This window comes from Balaenoptera musculus, chromosome 11, assembly GCF_009873245.2.
Source record: "Balaenoptera musculus isolate JJ_BM4_2016_0621 chromosome 11, mBalMus1.pri.v3, whole genome shotgun sequence".
NCBI lineage: Eukaryota > Metazoa > Chordata > Mammalia > Artiodactyla > Balaenopteridae > Balaenoptera > Balaenoptera musculus.
Window position 1 is genome coordinate 19,969,410 of NC_045795.1, and position 20,687 is coordinate 19,990,096.

Consider the following 20,687-nt stretch of genomic DNA (forward strand, 5'->3'; position numbering starts at 1 on the left):
GATCAGCTTGGTGCTTTGTGACCACCTAGAGGGGTGGGATAGGGAGGGTGGGAGAGAGGGAGACGCAAGAGGGAAGAGATATGGGGATATATGTATATGTACAGCTGGTTCACTTTGTTATACAGCAGAAACTAACACACCATTGTAAAGCAATTATACTCCAATAAAGATGTTAAAAAAAAAAGCAACCACTTTACAGGCTTAACCTCTATTTTTAAGGGAGCACTTCTGTGAAAAGATGCAAGTCTTAATTGCCTACTTCAGGTCATCCTCACCTGAGCATTTCAACCTAAAGTAATTGTCTAATACAGACAAACATGGGTGAGGCAGGTCCAAGGGCTCCGCAGGGACAGGGTGGGGGGTGGAATGACAGATTGGTTGAGAGATATGAGGCCTTTGGTTGATGGGTGGGGAAGCACATGCGTGGGAAGTGCCTGGGAAGTTGCAGATAGGCCCTGGACAGTTTGAAGCCTTTGAATGGGAGGGGTAGGATCTGAAGTACAGGCCTTGGTAGGAAGCTAGTTAAGGCGAGAGGTGGATATGGCTGTTACTGGGGCAGGGGATGGATGTGAAAAAATTGGCCTTTCTTCCTCTGTCTCCATCTCCTTCCACTTCTAACTTCCTGCTAAATTTTGCTCCTGCAAGCCCCATCTTTGCTCTATTTCCCATACTCTCTCTCTATTCCTATTTCCAGGCAACAGCCTCTTTCTCCAAGAACCCTTAATTGGCCAATATTTGGAATACAAGAATGAGAATTTTTGCTTACTAATGGGAAAACCCAATGCTGCCTACCCTCAGCAAATGAGTTATTGTGAGGAAATGGATAAGCTCTGAAAATCAATAAGCAAGCTAAGAGAACCCACCCTGGAAGGTGGCAGGACATTGGGTAGCTCCAGGAGCAAGAAAGTAGGAGCTAATGGATCAGTTTCCCGGCAGGAACGGTCTGGTCCAGGATGTCTGGGGTAAACCATTTGTCAGAATCTCAAAAGAGAGCTTGTCTTGCCAACATCATGAGAGGAAGTGAGAGGCAGCCCACTGGATTTACTCTCCCATCAAGACTACACATGGGAGACTTCCCTGGTGGTCCAGTGGTTAAGAATCGGGCTTGCAATGCAGGGGACATCAGTTCGATCCCTCGTGGGGAACTAAGCCCGCATGCCATGAGAGAGGAGCTTGTGCGCCCCAACTAAGACCCGACACAGCCAACAAATAAATATGTATTTTTTTTAAAAAAGAGACTACACATGGTAGGGGGAAGTGTCTGAAATTGGCTGTCCTGATAGGAAGAGAGAATGAATGCTGCTCAGTCAAAACAAAAAGATGATTTTTTTTAACCCAATAATGTGGACATTATTATTTCTTTGAAAACTGAATATGAAAACAGTGCCAGGAGGATTGTTTCTGGCAATGGTGGTGTGGAGGCATTCAGCCTACAGAGGCAGAACTGGCCAGAAGCCCAATAGTTGCATCTTCTGTCCAGGCCTGTGTCCAGGCTCTGAAGTGTTCAGCATTATAATCTGGGCATTGTTCCTGGCTCCTTAACCTTCATGCCTGACTCTCTGAACCTCCTAGACATTCTCATATGCTTTAACAAATTTCTTTACTACTTACACTAACTAAAGTAGGTTTGCAACTAAATTCTCCGACTGATATATCTACCTCATACTAGGTATTTGATATGTGGTATCTCATTGAAGCTGGAAACAACCTATTGAGGTTTGAAAAGAGGGCAGGGGAATATTATGAAAAACCTTGTTGGAATGTGTTACGTATACAAAGGGGAGCCATTAAATGTCACTTTGAAAAGGAAGTGGGGGAGCTATAGTGTCAGTGGAGGAAAGCCCGAATTATCTCAGGACTTTTTCAACCAACAGAGAGAAAACAAAAAGGAACAGCAGCTGTGGCCAAGCACAATTATTCTAGAATGCCTCTGCAAAGTATAAACAACCTTACTTTGGCCACCAATGGGTGCGGCTAGCTCAGGTGCCTGCCTCTCCCTAATGAGCAGTTTGTGTGTGAGCAGGCCCCGCCCACTTACCTAAAAGTCAAGAGTCAACTCTCCCCTTTCCCATGGTGGAAATAGATCTACAGGCCACTGTGGAAATTCACACCAACCACCTACGCTCATCAGTCTTAAACACAGATGAGCATTCATTTTAAACATAAATGATGGGACTTCCCTGGTGGTCTAGTGGCTAAGACTGCACTCCCAATGCAGGCGGCCCGGGTTCACTCCCTGGTCAGGGAACTAGATCCCACATGCCGCAACTAAAAGATCCCGCGTGCCACAGCAAAGATTCTGCATGCTGCAACTAAGACCCGGCGCAGCCAAACAAAGAAAGAAAGAAATATATTTTTAAAAAAACATAAATGAGCCCCTGTGGTAGCCAGAATAATGGCCTCAAAGATATCTACATTCTAATCCACGGGAACTATGAATAAATTAGGTTCTATGGCAAAGGGGAACTAAAGTTGCAGATGAAATTAAGGTCAGCTGACCTTAAGATAGAGCAATTATCCTAGATTGTCCAGGTGAGTCCAATGGAATTACAAGGGTCCATAAAAGTGGAAGAGGGAGGCAAAAGGGGAGTCCAGAGTGATGGGATGTGAGGTGAACTTGATCAGCTGTGGCTGGCTTTGATAAAAGAAAGAGGAAGGGGCCATGAGCCAAGGAATGTGGGCAGCCTCAGAAGCTAGAAAAAGCAAGAAAACAGATTCTCCTCTGGAGCCTCAAGAGAGGAACACAGCCTTGCTAACACCTGGATTTTATTCCAGGGAGCCCCATGTTGGACTTCTAACCTACAAAACTGTAAGATAGTAAGTTTGTATTGTTTTAAGTCACTAAATTTGTGGTAATTTGTTACAGCAACCATAGAAAGTTCACACAGCCCCCATGGATGAAAACCCTGAGTGTGGGAGACTTACCATGATCAATAAACAAAGGCCCACTTGAAGAATTCTGATCTGAGAGATAGTTATATATGTAAGAAGTACATCTGACTGCTGATCAACTGGATACTAACAGACACAAAACCCACTTAAGAAAAGATCTGACATTGTGAGATCTTGGACTACCAGCCTCTCTGAATAAAGTGAGGTTAATATCTGCTGTGGTTAATGCAGTGTTGATAGGATTAAACGAAGTGGTAGAAATGTCTATACAGTAAGGGTTACTACACAAACAAGTTATTTTTTAAATTATTATTGCTAGCTCTGACTAAACTAACAGTCGGCAGGGGGGACCACCTAAGCCATCATAGACCTTCCGTTATTTGGAGACCATCCAAGTGACATCATCACACTGGATACTGCACATTCAATAAATATTATTGAGAGGTATGCAGTACGATATCTAAGAGCACAGACAATAGATTAAGACAGATCTGAATTCTGCCTCTGTGTGCCATCAGGTGAATTACTTAACCTCCTCATCTGTAAAATGTGAATAAAGGAGTTGTGAGAATGAAAATGAGATAATGTCAATAAAGCACTTGGCACCCAGCCTGGGTTGCATCAGGAACTCAGCTTAATGGTAGCTCTATTATTGATAATGAGCACTTACTGATATAGGACCTCTACCACCTTTGAACATTTAAATTATTTTTACCTGTATTATTTCATTTGATTATCAATTCTTCCCTTGGGAAGAAGCATGGCAAGTTTATATCCATTTTTCAAATGTGAAAAATAATGCACAGAAAAGAAACACACCTCGCTATAGGGAACTAATACAAGGATTGGTTTCACCTGAAAAAATTCAAGGGGCACTACAATAACTAGAATAATCCAGGAGTAAATTTCCTGTTGTTCACACCAATAATACTAGAAGACTAGCAGGAAATAAATAATACAGATCTTCAAAGTCTTTTAAATACCATTCAGTAGGAAGACAGTGGCATGCTAAAGAAGGAGAATTTAGGTAAATTTTTTAAAGCCAGACTTAAGTGGAAAGAGTCTGTTGTAGGCCATTCAAAAGAAAGAGGTCAAATGAGGCAAAAATCCCCTGCCCAAAATCCCCTGTGTTTAGTGAGAGTTTAGAAGACAAACCATGATAGAATCTACAAGAGGAGTTGGAGCCATTCCAAAACAAACATCTGTAGATGTTCTTCATTATCCACAGGGAAAGCAGAGGAGGAAGATAACTTTTACATGTAATCAACTTACAATAAGAAATTTGGAATGTGGTTCAGTGGTTCCTCCCATTACCTCATGGGAAAGTTTTCAGTGAGTTGCTGGCTTTTCATCAGCTAAAAATAATAAAAGTCAAATAACGAGAAAAGTTTTGCAAGAAAAGAATGAACTATATTGGGAAGAGATTATTTTTTCCAAGTGTTTCACCACTGGGATGGAAAAATGGGTACAGTCTATGTCAGCCAACTCCTGGGCTTGACACTGATGTTGTTTTCCTTCTTTCTTTTCCTCTTTCTTCCTTCCTTCTCCCCTCCTTTCCTCCCTCCCTTTCTTGTCTTTCTACCTTTCTTTCTTCTTTGTTTCCTTATCTTCCTCTCTCCCTCTCTTTCTCTTAATTCCCCAACCGGGGATTGAACCTGGGTCACAGCAGTGAAAGCACAGAGTCCTAACCACTAGACCACCAGGGAATTCCCATCCCCTCCTTTCTTAATGAAGAAACTCAGCACTCACTCACGCATTAGAACTCAGGTCAAGCCCAGCCATTTTACCTGGGAAGTTTTTTCAGCAGCTGGTGTACATCTCTGTTACAATCCTATCATATGTCATTATTATTGTGCTGGCCATAAAGTTTGTTTGGGACTTTCCGTAACATCTTACAGAAAAACCTGAACGAACGTCAATACCATTTTGTTTCATTCCATTATAAAGTAAGATAGGTAACCTATATGTCCCACAATAGGAAAATATCAATAGATAAATAAATTAGAGTCAATGCTATGTAATATTACAATTTAAATAACAAAACAACCATGTTTTAAGAGAACAGTTAATGTTATGAGGAAGTGTTAAGTGAAAAAGCAGAATTTACACTGTATGTAATATATTTGTACATGCACAGAAAAAAGTGGGAAAGGATACACACCAAATTGTTAATTATGATTGCCTCTTGCAAGAGGGTGGGTGGGAGGGGAGAAGTTCTTTCATTTTTTACTTCACATGCTTTTATATTGGTTGAGGGTCTTTTTTTCCCCAATAAGCATACACTGCTTTGGGTTTTAATATCAAGTTGTTAGAAAATGAATGAAAAACATTCTTAGCATATTAGCAAGTCAAATCCAGCAGTATATAAAAGAAAGATAATACATCATAACCAACTGGAATTTAACCTAGGAATGTGAGGTTAGTTTAAAATTTGAAAATCAAACAACGTAATTCACTGTATTAACGGAATAAAGGAGAAAAATCATATGATCATATTAATAGGTGCAGAAAAAGCATTTGACAAAATTTAACATTATTTATGGTGAAATCTCAGCAAATTAGGATTAGTGAAGACCTTCCTCAATCTGATAAAGGGCATCTGCAAAATACCTACAGTTAACATCATGCTTAGTGGTGAAATATTAAATGTTTTCCCCATTAGATAACAAATAAGGCAAGATTGTCCACTCTGAACGCATCTAATCAACATTGTATTGGAGACGTTAGTGCAATAAAGTAAGAAAAATAAAATCATGAAGATTGGGAAAGAACAGATAAAACTGTTTCTGTTTGCAGATGATATGGTCATCAATATAGAAAATCCTAAGTAATCTGCAAAACAACTTCTAGAATAAACGAATTTAACAAAATTGTAAGATACAAGGTCAACATGTAAAAAGGAACCTATTAAAAGTAGCAAATAATTTGAAATAAATTTTAGAAATTCCATTTCAGTAGCAGCAAAAAAATGAAATGCTGGGCTTCCCTGGTGGCGCAGTGGTTAAGAATCTGCCTGCCAACGCAGGGGACATGGGTTCGAACCCCGCTCAAGGAAGATCCCACATGCCGTGGAGCGGCTGGGCCCGTGAGCCACAATTACTGAGCCTGCGCGTCTGGAGACTGTGCTCTGCAACAAGAGAGGCTGCGATGGTGAGAGGCTCGCGCACCACGATGAAGAGTGGCCCCCGCTTGCCGCAACTGGAGAAAGCCCTCGCACAGCAACGAAGACCCAACACAGCCATAAATAAATAAATTAATTAAAAAAAAAAAAAGAAACGAAATTGAGTTATTTGTAGTGAGGTGGATGGACCTAGAGTCTGTCATACACAGTGAAGTAAGTCAGAAAGAGAAAAACAAATACCGTATGCTAACACATATATATGGAATCTAAAAAAAAAAAAGGTTCTGAAGAACCTAGGAGCAGGACAGGAATAAAGACGCAGACGTAGAGAATGGACCTGAGGACATGGGGAGGGGGAAGGGTAAGCTGGGACAAAGTGAGAGAGTGGCATGGACATATATACACTACCAAATGTAAAATAGATAGCTAGTGGGAAGCAGCCGCATAGCACAGGGAGATCAGCTCGGTGCTTTGTGTCCACCTAGAGGGGTGGGATAGGGAGGGTGGGAGGGAGACGCAAGAGGGAGGAGATATGGGGATATATGTATATGTATAGCTGATTCACTTTGTTATAAAGCAGAAACTAACGCAACATTGTAAAGCAATTATACTCCAATAAAGATGTTAAAAAAAAAAAAAAAGGAAATCTCAGTACTTTTCTCCTTCACTGTTAATCTAAGTGCCTCACAATTTTTTTTGCCTATAACAGTATAGGATCCATAGTTTACATATAATATGCCATTTTTCTCATTAAATAAAGTTAATAATACCTTTTCTGCATACAAATATGTTATTTATTAAATCCAGTAGTTTCGATCAATTCTGTTATAACTACACTACTCACCTGCTTCTTCAGGCAATACAAGGTAAAAGGCAAATAATGATTAAAAGGGAAATATTACATAATCTAATGGCTTCTAGAGTTTAATATTATGTGCCTTATAGTGAAAACCTTTTGAAAAGAAAAAGATAATCTTTCCTAAGTATTTCTTAATATTTACACAAATATTAAGATGGTAGCACATTTTACAAGTGTTTTCAGAAGAATTTTTACCTTTACTAAAATCCCCATAATGATCGATAATGGAAGGATGCTTGACTATACTTTAAAATGTTTGCAATATGTAAAAAGTCTGTTGTTAAATGCAACCCTTATTAAATTGCAATCAGGAGGGAAAAGTTAATGAAAAACTGCATCAAACAAGAAAAGGCAAGACTGCTGAAGATTCAACCCTTCAGAAATGAGGGTTTGGGTCACACCAGCAGGTGAAGAATCTTGGCCAGCTGAGATCATGACTGAAGGTAACAGAAAACATGCAGCAGTTTTCAAAAGAAGGAAGTTCTAAATATCAGCTATAGTTCCTTTTAGGTCTCCTAATTCTTCTTGAATTAGTTTTTGATCATTTACATTTTCTAGAAGACACTGAATCTTCTTCATATTTTCAAATTTATTGGCAAAATTATTTATAGTTGTCTCATGGTTTTAAAAGTCTCTACTGTATCTGCAGTCGTATCTGTTTCTCATTCCTAATACTGTTTATTTATGCCTTCTTTTATTCATCTCATTAGAAGATGATTTGTATTATGATTTTCTGTTTACAAAGAAGTTTTTAGATTTTTGATTCTCTTTGTTGTTTTGTTTTCTAATTCTTTATCTTCTGCCATCTTTACTACTTCTTTGCTTCTACTTTCTTTAAGTTTGCCCTATCACTCTTTCAATAGCTTCATGAGTAAAAAGCTTTATTTATTTCTAGATCTTGTTGTTTTTAAATAATGCATATAAGGTTATAAATTTTCCTTTAACTTAAGGTTCAGATCTGTAGTACCTTCCCAGTCCTTCAGTACAAATATTTTGTCATTTCTGCTATAGTTCCTGTTTAACTCATGAGTATTTGAGAATTCCGTTTTAAGTTTCCAAATATTTAGATTCTATCAAGTCTTTTTATTGCTTATTTCTGATGTAATTATTTCAATATGACCAGATAATATGTTTTATATAACTTAGATTCTCAAAATTATGACTTCTTGTTTATAAGATTATAAGTTCTGGGGATGTAATGTCCAGTATGGTAACTATCGTGTATTTGAAAGTCATTAAGAGAGTAAATCTTAAAAGTTCTCATTGGGAATTCTCTGGTGGTCCAGTGGTTAAGACGCTGTGTTTCTAGTGCAGGGGGCGTGGGTTTGATCCTTGGTCGGGGAACTAAGATCCCTCATGCCATGTGGCCAAAAAAAAAAAATTTCTCATCACAAGAAAAAAAATGTGTAACTATGTGTGATAATGGATATTAACTAAACTTGTGATAATCATTCACAATATATACATATATCAACTCATTTTGTTGTACACCTAAAACTAATACAATGTTATATGTCAGTTATACCTAAATTTAAAAAATTATGACTTCTTTAAGTTAAGATTTTCTTTGTGACCTAGTACCTGGAGTGGGAGTAGGGCTATGGTAATATTTGAGATTTGAATTGGATACTACTGGAGTTTTAAACAAATGGACTTTCAGTAACCAAATGTTATTAAATCTGCCCAAGATTTCACTAAAGGTCAAAAAAGAGATATCTGACAGATTGAAAACAATGACAGGAAAAAATAAAATTTCTTCACACTTACGTCTCCCATGGAACCAAGACTGCTCAATAAGCCAGTTACAGTAGGTCCTTAATACATGCTTGCTGAAAAAAAAAAAAAAAAGATTTATCCAAGAGCACACATCCTCCCCAAGTGGCTTTACATTCAGAATCTCTTTTGCCTAGCTCTAATTTGAGAGGTCTTTTTCTTTCTTTCTTTTTCTTTTTCTTCAAAATCCTGATCTCCTTTCATTCCCAGTTTAGTATAGTTTCTGGCTAAATTCACTTAGCTCTTAAAGAAGCATGTCTAGTTCTGAGGTCAAAGCTTTTCTTATTCTCAGGGTCCTCTGAGTTCCTAAAAAGATGCATTTTTCTTCTGACTGCTTAAGGAACAAGAAGCTCTTCTTTTACTTTCTTCCCCAAGGAAGGATATGCTTTCTTAATATCTTCTCCTAAGGCTGTGCTGAAGAAAACGCAGCATGTCTGCAGCTCTGTACTAACAGGCCACTGGGTGTCAGTATTATAGTGGGGGTTAGGAAAAAATAAGTCCAGGAAACCAGAGAGTGAGGGATAAATAACGTTTAAGGAAATAACATAAAGTCGTAAGATCAATCATTTTTGACCAAAGCAGGTGAAAGGAACCATAGGAGGAGTCAGAAGAAAATGCAGGCATCATCATCACAAATTTGAAACAATTGCCCAAGGTGCCTAAATAAAACTGGTACAAAAGCATCCTTCCTTCCCGCTTTATTATTACCAAGGTATGGTCCAAAGTGAGCTGACAGTCCACCAAGGGTGACTCTCTACTGCGGAGAGGCTCCTGCACTGGCTCTTCCCTTGTTGGCCAGGACTTCAAAATAAAACCCTAGAACTGAGCTCTCATCAGCCAGTCCCCAGGCTGTCCTGCTCTGTAAGCCCTCAACCTTGGATCAACACTGCACTCCCCCTGCTCCGCTTCCAGAACTTAGTGACAGCACTGCTGGAGAAAAGTACAACCACGGGAATTAGTGTTTTCACAGATGTATGATTCTTACCTCATAAGGAGTCTCAATTCAGCTTGTCAATCCCTTTCCCTGTTTAAGAATCCCTCTCTCTCTCTCTCTCTCCCGCTCTTGGGCTACTATCCCAAACTTTCTTCAGCTCTCTCTCTCTCTCTCCTAGCAGATGATCTCGCCCCATAGAGAATGTTGAGTCCACAAACCTTCAAGTCCTCACTTTCCCATCTGCCCCTCATAAATATCCTGCTACCCATAAAGGCTCATCTTCATTCTCACCTATTCTCACCTCCAGCCCCACCAATGATAAGAAATAAAAGAGTCACCCTCCCATCTCCTCCAAGTGTCTCTGAGCACTTTGCTCCATGAATCAATCTCTGTATCTCTATAAACCCTTAATCCCCAGATCACTAATATAACAGGATAGAGAAAAGTTGAATTCTGTTAGCAAATGGCATGAAAGTTCCTGTTGAGGATTTGTTAGAAGAATCAATGGATAAACCCATAGAGGTTGAAACTGAGACCTTACAGGGGCCTGACTGTGGGAGCATTGCTCTGCTTCAGACAAGGAAAGTAGTTCCTTGCTCTAAAGAAAAAGGAGAGAGTTGGGGAGGGTGGAGGAGGAGCCAGCTGGATGGCAGAAGGCAACGTGGTTTGCAGGGCAATCTCTCTCTGGGAGCACCTCCAGACTTCCTTTAAGTTTTTTAACTTATGACATTTTTGATTATATAGATTACTATTAACATGAATATATGTATCTCTTTAGAAACTGGGGAAAGGGCTAAGATTTCCACTGAGGTGACATGAGATGGACCTGAGACCACAGGTATAGGTGTGCAAGTGGACAGAAGCCTGAGGGAGCAAGCTCTCAGGTCACTGAAATCAGGGAAGGAAGCCCTTGACCGTGGCTTTGGACCAAGTTTACCTAAATCTCTCAGAGTCAGGGAGGTCCCACCTGATGTTAACTTGTTCACGTTTCTCCCATTCTAAACAAAAGCCTTTTCTCCCTGAGCCCTTTGTAGCTCCTTTTCCCTTTCTACTTCTCTCCTTAGCCAACCTTCTTGGAAGTATGGTCTACATTTGTGATGGCAGCTTCAATGTCTTCCATTAACTTCTCACCCCAGTACCATCTGGAGACGGTTCTCACCAAGGTTGTAGATGGGTAACATTCTCAGTCTTTAACTGACAGGACGTCTCTTCCCCAGGAGGCACCACTGATAACTTTCTTTGTATCTTCCATCACTTTCTGACCTTTCCTCTGGCCTTTGCCATGGGCTGCTCTTCCTCTTTGTAGCTTAAATGTTAGCATTGGCACCTGAGGGGCTGCAGTTCAACCAGCACCCAGAAGGATTCTTATGTTGCTCCATTAGGTGGGGGGTGGGGAATCTGTTATATTGAATTTGACTACGGTTGAATCATAAAGTGGATGGTGTAAAAAAGGAAAGGAAAGGACTTCCCTGGTGGTGCAGTGGTTAAGAATCAGCCTGCCAATGCAGGGGGCACGGGTTCGATCCCTGGTCCAGGAGGATCCCACATGCCACGGAGCAACTAAGCCTGTGTGCCACAACTACTGAGCCTGCGCTCTAGAGCCCGCGAGCCACAACTACTGAGCCCACGTGCCACAACTACTGAGCCCACGTGCCACAACTACTGAAGCCCGCGCGCCTGGAGCCCGTGCTCCGCAACAAGAGAAACCACCGCAATGAGAAGCCCATGCACAGCAACGAAGACCCAATGCAACCAAGATTAATTAATTAATTAATTAATTTTTAAAAAGAAAGGAAAAGATTGTGGAACCCAGTAAGCGTTAGAGAAGGAGATCAAGAATATTCTTGAGACTACTTCTCCCCTGGACTCCTTGGTAGTCTGTCAGTTGGAGAGTTACGTGGCTGTCCCCTCCCCTCCTCCAGCCCCGCAGAATCCTACAAGTTCCAGTCATGCATGAGTGCATCTCCATCCACGTTGGCCAGGCTGGTGTCCAGATCGGCAATGCCTGCTGGGAGCTCTACTGCCTGGAACACAATGGCCAGATCCCAACTGACAAGACTATTGGGGGAGGAGATGACACCTTCAACACCTTCTTCAGTGAGACAGGCGCTGGCAAGCATGTGCCCAGGGCAGTGTCTGTAGACCTGGAACCCACGGTCATTGATGAAGTTCACACTGGCACCTACCGCCAGCTCTTGCACCCTGAGCAGCTCGTCACAGGCAAGGAAGATGCTGCCAATAACTATGCCCGAGGTCACTACCCCATTGGCAAGGAGATCATCGACCTCGTCTTGGACCCAATTCGGAAACTGGCTGACCAGTGCACAGGTCTTCAGGGCTGCTTGGTTTTCCACAGCTTTGGTGGGGGAACTCACCTCCCTGCTGATGGAACATCTCTCTCGATTATGGCAAGAAGTCTAAGCTGGAGTTCTCCATTTACCCAGCCCCTCAGGTTTCCACAGCTGTAGTTGAGCCCTACAATTCCATCCTCACCACCCACACCACCCTGGAGCACTCTGATTGTCCCTTCATGGTAGACGATGAGGCCATCTATAACATGTCGTAGAAACCTCGATATTGCGCGCCCAACATACACTAATCTTAACCGCCTCATGAGCCAGATTGTGTCCTCCATCACCACTTCCCTGAGGTTTGATGGAGCCCTGAATGTTGATCTGACAGAATTCCAGACCAACCTGGTGCCCTATCCCCGCATCCACTTCCTTCTGGCCACATATGCCCCTGTCATCTCTGCTGAGAAAGCCTACCATGAACAGCTTACTGTAGCAGAGATCACCAATGCTGGCTTTGAGCCAGCCAACCAGATGGTGAAATGCAACCCTCGCCATGGTAAATACATGGCTTGCTGCCTACTGTACCATGGCGATGTGGTTCCCAAAGATGTCAATGCTGCCATTGCCACCATCAAGACCAAGCGTACCATCCAGTTTGTGGACTGGTGCCCCACTGGCTTCAAAGTTGGCATTAATTACCAGCCTCCCACTGTGGTACCTGGTGGAGACCTGGCCAAAGTACAGCAAGCTGTGTGCATGCTGAGCAACACCGCAGCCATCGCTGAGGCCTGGGCTCACCTGGACCATAAGTTTGACCTGATGTATGCCAAGCGTGTCTTTGTTCACTGGTACTCGGTGAGGGCATGGAGGAAGGAGAGTTTTCTGAGGCCCGTGAGGATACGGCTGCCCTTGAGAAGGATTATGAGGAGGTTGGAGCCAATAGCGCTGAGGGAGAAGATGAGGGTGAAGAATATTAACCTGTCTGCTGCAATTTTACCCTCTTCTCTTGGGACTGTCTTATTTGTGTTCTGTGGAGCTGCCCATTGTGGCCCTATCTTGCCAATAAAAGTGATATTTCTAAAAAAAAGAAAAAAAGAATATTCTTGAGAATATTCTTCTCAAGAATACTCTGAGAATGGAAGGAACAGACTAGGTATGGGAGCCAAATTGCAATACAAAGAGAGAAGGTGATATTGTGACAGAGAAGATGCAAGTATTCAGAGATAGGAGGAATAATGTTATAAAAATGAAACTATATTTGTATAATTTAATAGAAGGTAAAATAGCTGTTTGACAAGAAAGAAAAATGGGAAGCACTGTGCTATACAAATTCTACTTGGAATGTGTTATGCAGCCCTTTATCATAATCCATCAGGATCACTGAAATACAAATGGTGTTCTTTTTATTAGCTGTGGTTGTCTTCAGTGTCAAAAAACATTCAGATTGTGTTTGCATTACATCCTAACAGGAAAATCAATCAGTTCACTAGATGAGCATTAGCAATGAAACACAGTAGAGCTCCCCAATGTACAATTTACCTGGTTTGTTGGACCAGATTTTCCTCCCTTGTAGATATATGACCCTTTTTTGGAAAGGTTTGTCCTTATTCAGCTTTCATTCACATGACTACACTAGCGTTTCACTGCAATCCTATTTGTTCTCAGAATTTAGGGTGAAAAAGTTCCATCTTGGAATATGTTCAAGAAAATGAATCAGAGGAACTGCCAGAAGGACTGAATGACAACATTTTCACACCTGTTCTATAGCCCCATGCTGTCCAATATGGTAGCCATAGCCACATGTGGCTATTTAAATTTAAATGTAAATTAATGGAACTTTAATAAAATTAAAAATTCAGCTCCCCAGTTGTACCAGCCACCCTTCAAATGTTCAGTTGTCACATGAGACTACTTCATTGAAGAGTGCAGATACAGAGCATTTCCATTATTACAGAAAATTCTACTGGGCAGTATTGCCATACACACATACACACACACACAAACACACACACACACACACACTCTCTCAGCAGTCAAGGATTATGGTAATAGAATTAAAGCTTCTATGCCATATGCCACTTTGTCCTCCATTCCCTAGTTTTAATTGATTTATTATCAGGTTTTCTTATTAAACTAATATGCGTAATTAAGATTCCCCCCCAGGTATATATCAGTTGTCAATCACTGAATTAGCTACTAAGGGATGTTATAACATATCCTTCAGTAAAAAATAATTTGGATGCTGCTTCTCTCGGAAGCAGGTACATAGAGTTATGAATTCAGGAGACTCCTGCATATTTTGTTCAAATGACAAGATTGATATATTTAGCAAAACTTACAGTCCGTAAACAGAGTGCTAGCATATTTGTACTTACTGGACCCTTGTATGTCAGGTCCCAACTGTGCTAATGAGGAAAGCCATTTAACTTTCCTGACACTCAGTTTCTTCAGCTGTAAAAAGGGAATTATAATACTAGTGTCATGGATTTTTTGGTAAAGATTAGATGAGATAATGCATAGAGAAGTGTAGCCTTCATAGACATGAACAGGGAATGATTAACAGTAACCATCCTGTGGTTGCACGTCAGGTAGAGTGTTAACGATTTTAATGACTTCCGCACCTCGAGCTAGGAATTGCTTTTCCCACCAAAGGACCAGAGGTTTGCAGAAAATCCTTCCTCGTCCCACGAAGAGTACAGGGCAGAGACCTGATTCACAAATAATCATTAGTGGAATGCATTTTGTGAGAATATGATTTTGTGAATTTAAAAAGCTGCCTGTGGTTTATACTTATTACTATAGGGGTGGCAGACTTCATTTTGAGAGGGGACTGCTTTTTTTACTTTCAGGTACAGGGTACACACTGATAGGCTTTAATTATACATGGCAAGGCCCAGAATCCCACTATGACAATAATATAAAAACCTCTTTTTGTTGTGGATGAACATTGCTGAGCAGTGCCCCATTGGAGATTTGAGGCCAAGGGAAAAATGTGTACCTCTATATACGTGCACAAAATACCCTCTTATACCTTCAGCCAAGTGGAAAGAGTCAATAAAAGCATTACGATTTAAAAATATGACTATATATAAAGCCCCATGTTGCCCAATTTATTCGTGCACCATTGTCACTCCTCATAAATCCACTTGGCCTATGGGTCCAGGAATCTCGGGCTGAATGTCAACTACTGCTCCTGTTGCACAACAACGCAGAGTCATAAAACAAACAGCCTGTCTTTATTTGAACTTTTGATATTTTGTTCATCATGGATTTTCTGCATTCATTTTAATTTTTTAAAATATTGCGTTAAAGTATTATTGACTGTGATTATTGGGCTTTTTGATGCTCCCTTAAAATCTGTGCCTTAATGAGTATTTCACTGCTTTAATCTTGGCCCTGTGACTGAGAGATTATCATGAACTTAGCTTGAGTTCTTCTATGACTGGAGCCAAGAAAAGGTGCTGGAGCTGAGGCTCTTAAGACCAAGGAGAGAGTCAAGGGAACTCTTGTCTCTGTAAGAGTGGAGGAGTGATGTCACCATCATGGTGGTGCTCTCTTGATCTCTCCCCTTCAATCTACAACCAGTAAAACATCCACAACTCAACAAAGGTGCCTCTGCCCAACACACTAAGATGCCAGAGAATCCCACACATCTGTACATTTAAAGGTGGGTGGACTCAACTTATAGAGGAGTGGAACCAGGGGAACAGCAGAGACCGTGCCTGCAATCCCAGCCCCCAGGGCACAAGAGCTGAACCCTAGCCGCTGAACCCACAGCCACAGAGAACCCAGTAACAGCAGGGGAGGCGGCACACACAACTCTGGCCTTCCAGCTACAGCACACAGCAGCACTTAGAGCCACAGGTAACTGGGCAGCAGCAGCAACAGGGCCTCCTCCCTCCAGCCACTGAGGCACCCATGACTTCAGCCCTCCACCCCCCACCAGCAGCGGCAGTACCCATAGACCCAAGAACCCTAGACGGGGCAGAGGTACCCGCAACCTCACATTCTTGCACCCCACCCTTCCCCTCTCCGCATGTCAGCAGAGCCTGCAACTCCAGAGATCCTGGACGCAGGGGAAGCACCTGCCATCCCAGTGCCTCAGGTGGCGAAGCCAGTGACACCAGCAGCAGCAAGGCACCAACGACCCCGGAGGCACAAGCAGCGGCTAGGAGGGCACACCTCTGACAGAAGTGATGGTGGGTGGAAAGTGTTGACTCTCAAATAGGCAGCGCAGGTAAGAAAAACCCAAAACTTGTGCTGTAGCACCACCTACTGGAAAGTAAAAGAAAGGCCTCTAATTTCTAACCTGTTGAATCATTACAATCATGTTTAAAGAAGAAAGGTGTTCGCTACTTCAAATGTGCCAGCAAAGGAATAACTGTGGCTCTTCACGGTGCTTAGTCAGTTAACAGTGTATCACAAAAATAAAATGACGACCTTCCAGAAACCAAACTTAAAGTCACAGAATATTGTGACATATCTGATAGAGAATTCAAAACAGCTGTCATGAAGAAACTCAGCAAGCTACAAGAAAACTCAAGGCAGTTCAGTGAGCTCAGGAATAAAATTAATGAACAGAAGGAATACTTCACCAAAGTGATTGAAACTCTATAAAAGAACCAAACAGAAATTCTGGAGCTGAAGAACCCAATAAACAAGATGAAAAATGCATTACAAAGCACTGGAAATAGAGCAGACAATATGGAAGAGAGAATTGGTGAGCTTGAAGATAGAAATCTAGAAATGATACAGGTAGAAGAGGAAAGAGAATTAAGATCTTAAAAAATGAGGAAATTCTACGGGAACTATCCAACTCTTTTAGGAAGGGCAATATTAAGATGATAGGTATCCAGGAGATGAGAGGGAGAAGGGTGCAGAGAGTTTATTTAAAGAAATAATAGTTGAGAACTTCCCAAACCTGGAGAAGGGACTGGATATACAAGTCCATGAAGCTAAGAGAACACCTAATTACCTCAATGCAAAAAATCTTCTCCAAGACACATTATATTAAAATTGTCAAAAGTCAATGGCAAGGAATAAAGACACAGATATAGAGAATGGACTTGAGGACACAGGGAGAGGGAAGGGTAAGCTGGGACGAAGTGAGAGAGTGTCATGGACATATATACACTACCAAATGTAAAATAGATAGCTAGTGGGAAGCAGCTGCATAGCACAGGGAGATCAGCTCGGTGCTTTGTGACCACCTAGAGAGGTGGGTAGGGACGATGGGAGGGAGACGCAAGAGGGAGGAGATATGGGGATATATGTATATGTATAGCTGATTCACTTTGTTATAAAGCAGAAACGAACACACCATTGTAAAGCAGTTATACTCCAATAAAGATGTTAAAAAAAAAAGAATTGATCTTCAGAACTAGAAAACAACTCAAGATTCTGAAGCATCTAAAAAAAGTAAGACCACATTATATTAAATATGCTATAGTTGGCAAAATCAGGTTACTATTTTGCGTCTGACTTCTCTAAATTTAGTACATCTTTACATTGTCGCTACATATAGAACTATATGATTCTTTGTAAATTGACATTAAATTAAAAATTGGATTCCATAAAATGTCCCTAATTGCCTAGTTCCCCTGACACCCAACATGGGGAACCACTGTTCCTGGTTTCATATGTATCCTTCCTGAGGCTGCTATATATATATTCAAGTAAATAAATTGTTATCTTCCTCATTTTTATGCAAAAAATAAAAACACATAAGATACTTAAAAAAAAAAAAAGTCAATGGCAAAGAAAGAATTTTAAAGACAGCCAGGGGAAAAGGATGACAACCTACAAAGGAACCCCCGTTAGGCTATCAGCAGATTTCTCAGCAGAAATTCTACAGGCCAGTAGAGGGTGAAATGACATTCTCAAAATACTGAAAGATCCTGGAAACCAACAGAAATCCAGGAGCCAAGACCCAGAAGAGAACAATTCCCTTGACCCCATCTAGTGGAGGATGGTTATCTATCACTAGAACAGCACTGCATGTAACTTGTGATGTATACGTTCACGCTTGAGTTAAGTGTTTAGGAAATTGTACCTAGTTCTCCTCCCATAACGTATGTTCAGTTGCTGTCAATGAACGACAGTAAAATAAAATTCATAAAATCCTGAATTAAGGAGCCTCCCCCCTGGGGAGTGCGAACCGTGACCCTCTCAGCTGACAGTAATTGAAATTTCTAGTGCCTAGAATGGGCAGGCTAGTCAAACAGCATAAGCCCACCTAAGCATCAACTACTTGAATCAGAATTATCTGGGGAGCTTGTTAGAAACACAGATCTTTAGGACCCATCCCAGAGCCACTGCATCTGGGATTAAGGATCTGCACTTCCCCAAGATGGTTGTGAGACAAACAACCGTGGGTGGAGCTTACACTTCATAACAAGTAAATGAGGGCATCCCCTCTAAGAAAGATGCTAGATTCCTGACCTTTCTAAAAGGGATGGGCAGGAGCGTCTGTCCTGGATCCTGCTCTAGAGGTTCCAAGAGCCCCAGAGCTGGCCTCTGAAGACCAGAGGACACTTATCCTCTTAAGCTAGACCCAGCGTTTCCCAAATAGGTGGAAGACAGCGTGCTTCCGCCAGCACCTATGGGATGACCAGATGGAGGCCCCAAGAGCTCTATTCTTCAGGTTTTTAACCCCACCCCTACCAAGGAACCCTATGGGTAGGATGCCAGGGAAATTGCCCTGCCCACCCTACCATCCTGCAGGATGGGGACTCCCTCTGAGACCCTCAACACCCCTACAGGCTTATAACTGAAAATGTTCAGGGACAGAAGGAATTACTTCAAACGCTGGGGAACAAAGCTTGCTATGGGGTTCGTTCTTCATCATGGATGTAACAGGAGCATCTAATTAACTGCCTTTTTTGTGTCCTTGAGGGAGCCACTGGCCCACACCCCCAGACACCCGAAACCTCAAATGTGTGTTGAATGTTTTCATGTTAAAGAAAATAGTTAAACCTTTTAGTTAAAAATAAACAAATAATAATAATACACCAACCTTAGTTCTGACAAATACTCCATGTGTATGGTCAGGCCACCCAAGATGGCTGTTCTCTTGCTCTCTGTACATCCTCTGCCCGACCAGCACCTGCTTCACCTACACCCTACTCACATGACTGACCTTCCTACACACCTGCCCCGGCCCCAGCTAATGACTGTTCTAGCTTTAGATCAGAGCTCTCCACTATGCTTATTAAAGGGACGGTGAGGGGCGTGCCCCTCTGCTGGTTTCCCTGGTAACCGATGAGCCAAGATGACGTCATTTCCCCCTATAACTGGTACCCCCCCCCCCCCGCAACCGCCTTCCCCCAGAAAACTGCTGCCATGTCCTGCCCAGCTATCTGCTGCACACGGTGGGGTGTTGCTCCAAGACCTGGCTGCAGACGTGTAAGCTCTCCCGTCCATTAAACCAATGATGTCTCTGTTGCTGACTCTGGGCTCTGTCTTTGGTCTTGAAGTTGGGCAAGTACAGGCTTTGTAGGCCTGCGGGGTACAGCCCAACACCATGAGAATGTAAGATGTCAACAGTGAGGGGAAATGGGTAAGAGGTATATGGGAACCCTCTCCCTTTGCAATTTTAAATCTGTAACTATTCTAAAATAAAAGTTTGTTAAAAGTAGGTAAACAAATGGAAACCACCTGCTAGAGCCTGCAGGGCCCCAGGTGGGTCTGTCTCAGGTCCCAACCCTTCCCCAGGGTCTGGCCTCTCTGGCAGAGGCTCAGCTTCCATGACTAGAGGATTCTCTTGTTCCGTCATCCCTTAGGATGGTGTCTTAGTCCTGCTTTCCTCTCCTAGTGGGGTGGCTGGGACTTTTTGTACATAGCCTCTACTTAATCCTTTGCACCAGCCCATCCAAACCACACAGGCTGTTTCTTCCAGCCCTGCACCTCCAGCCCCATCCACTGGGAAACTACTGTACTGTTTCTATCTAGTTAAGGTCATATGGTTGAAATAGTGTGGAATTAATTTGTCTACATCTAAAATTTGGCTTGAAATGTATTTCCTCCCTATTGATACTCTTTGCATATGCACTTCCTATAAGAATCACACAAGACAATGTGGGTGGGAGTGGAAAAGAAAGAAAATCTGGGGACTCATCAACTTTACTTGAAATGCTTTATAAGGCATGGTTTAATTTTGGGGGGGCAGGGAGGAGAGCAGATTTTTAAAATTGTGCTCCAGCATGCTTATTTTAAGAGATAACTATTAAGAGGGACAATTTCTTTTTTTAATTTTACGGTGAGTTTTGGGTCCTTTTAAAACTCCCAGTTAAAAGAATATGAGGGGGGCTTCCCTGGTGGCGCAGTGGTTGAGAATCTGCCTGCCAATGCAGGGGACACGGGTTCGAGCCCTGGTCTGGGAAGATCCCACATGCCGTGAAGCAACTGGGCCCGTGAGCCACAATTACTGAGCCTGCGCGTCTGGAGCCTGTGCTCCGCAACAAGAGAGGCCACGACAGTGAGAGGCCCGCGCACCGCGATGAAGAGTGGCCCCCGCTTGCCCCAACTAGAGAAAGCCCTCGCACAGAAATGAAGACCCAACACAGCCATAAATAAATAAATAAATGATGTTTAAAAAAAAAAAAAAAAAAGAATATGAGGGAAGTAAGAGGGAAATATTCTCTTTGTGAGGAACTCTGAATGGAATGCATTGTGTGAGGCCAAAGGAAAACTTCACTTGGGTAAGATTCTAATTGTATTCTTCCTTATCACGCTGGACAAGCTGACAACCTATATTTTACTGCTCAAAAAGGAAAATAAAAGCCTTAACTTGTTCCCATTGCAGAACTCCGGAGC

The 20,687-nt window shown here is 42.0% G+C and overlaps 1 protein-coding gene and 1 pseudogene across 2 annotated transcripts in view; one reads left to right on the forward strand and one right to left on the reverse strand.

Moving 5' to 3' along the window:
- Positions 1-20,687, reverse strand: part of LOC118903280 (cytidine monophosphate-N-acetylneuraminic acid hydroxylase) — a 268,648-nt gene that overhangs the window by 109,304 nt on the left and 138,657 nt on the right. Inside the window, exon 3 of one of the 2 annotated variants that reach the window (XM_036868163.1) lies at positions 8,640-8,701. The exons of the other annotated variant lie outside the window; for it this stretch is intronic. The gene's annotated coding sequence lies outside the window, so the exon portion shown is untranslated. The remainder of the gene's footprint in view (positions 1-8,639; positions 8,702-20,687) is intronic. 2 annotated transcript variants of the gene reach the window in all.
- Positions 11,492-12,850, forward strand: LOC118903281 (annotated as a pseudogene).